The following is a 1,890-nucleotide window of genomic DNA, read 5'->3' on the forward strand; positions in this document are numbered from 1 at the left end:
AATCAGCTATACATATACATACATCCCCATATCTCCTCCCTCTTGCGTCTCCCTCACACTCCTCCCTATCCCACCCCTCTAGGTGGTCACAAAGCACCGAGCTGATCTCCCTGTGCTATGTGGCTGCTTCCCACTAGCTAGCTATTTTACATTTGGTAGTGTATATATGTCCATGCCACTCTCTCACTTCATCCCAGCTTACCCTTCCCACTCCCGTGTCCTCAAGTCCATTCTCTACGTCTGCATCTTTATTCCTATACTGCCCCTAGGTTCTCAGAACCAATTTCTTTTTTTTTTAGATTCCATATATGTGTTAGCATATGGTATTTGTTTTTCTCTTTCTGACTTACTTCACTCTGTATGACAGACTCGAGGTCCATCCACCTCACTAAAAATAACTCAATTTCGTTTCTCTTTATGGTTGAGTAATATCCCATTGTATATATGTGCCCATCTTCTTTATCCATTCATCTGCCAATGGACACTTAGGTTGTTTCCATGTCCTGGCTATTGTAAATAGTGCTGCAATGAACATTGTGGTACATGACTCTTTTTGAATTATGGTTTTCTCAGGGTATATGCCCAGTAGTGGGATTGCTGGGTCATATGGTAGTTCTATTTTTAGTTTTTTTAAGGAACCTCCATACTGTTCTGACAGGAGCTAAACTTTTTGAAGAATTAGGGTGAGCAAGCTGTAAAGAGGTTCAAACTTTGGGAGGGGGAGAGTTTAGGAAGAGGGAGGAACAATGGTCTTAAATCAGCAATAAAGAGCTTGAAGATTGCTGATCCTACCTCTAGGCCCAGCAGAACACTGGGATGTGGCAAAAAAAAAAAAGCAGCCGTCACTAGAGAGAACTATAAAGGAAGCGGTGCTTCTGGGAACAAACTAGTTTTCATTCAGGCCAAGAAGGTGAAGGGAATATAAAGAATTTTGCTGATGATGGACCAGGAGTTCCAGGGGACACAATGAAAGTTTTCTTGTGTTATAGAGGGGGAGCAGACAGGATCATATTTTAAAATATACAGAGCAGTATGGGCATGCAAGCTGGAAGATACAGTTCTGTCCTGTGGCGATCTGGATAAAGATGAGAGTTGTGCTGATGGCCTTCCAGGTAGACTGTGGTAGTGAGGCTCTGACTCTGGTGTGGGAAGAGGAGATTATGGTCTTGACAGGAGCACAAAGGCTCTGAGCTCTGTTGTGGATGGTAAGGAAGAGGATGGGGGAGATGTAGTGCTACCAGAATCATGGGGCTATTACAGGATCCCAGACAAGGGATGGTCATGGCTTGGGTTGTGGTAGTGGTTGTGGTAGTAAGAAGTAGCTAAAAAGAAATGAATTTTTGAGACAGAGTTCAGAGGAGTAGCTAATGGATTGGATTGATGGGGTAGGGGTGGGGGAGGAAACTGAGAGAAAGAGAAACAAGGATGGTTCCTATGTTTTGATCTGAAAGAGGTGGTATCATCTACTAAAATGTGGAAGACTTGGAAGGAGGAATGACATTAGGTGAATAAAGAAATCACTTTTCGATATGTTAAGTTTGAGTTGCCTATTTGACATTTAGATAGAAATGGTGAGGAAGCTATTGGATATATGTCTGAAGATGTGGGCAGTGGAGCTTGGTGACCTTGAACAAGTTATTTAATTTCTCTAAGCCTGTTTCTCAACTGGAAAATAGAAGTATCTATTATTATTATCTATGTGATATGAGGATTAAATATGGTAATACCAAAAAGTGCTGAGGCTAGATTTCAGCATTTGCAGCAACGCTCAGGAAATGTTTAATTGTCCCCATTGAGAGAAAATGGAGGTCCTTTGAACTTAAAGTAAGTTTTCCAAAGCTGCTGAGTAGTGAGCCTTAGAGCTGGGACTTGGATACCAGTCCACGCTCT

This window comes from Lipotes vexillifer, unplaced genomic scaffold, assembly GCF_000442215.2.
Source record: "Lipotes vexillifer unplaced genomic scaffold, Lipotes_vexillifer_v1.1 scaffold666, whole genome shotgun sequence".
Taxonomy (NCBI): Eukaryota; Metazoa; Chordata; class Mammalia; order Artiodactyla; family Lipotidae; genus Lipotes; species Lipotes vexillifer.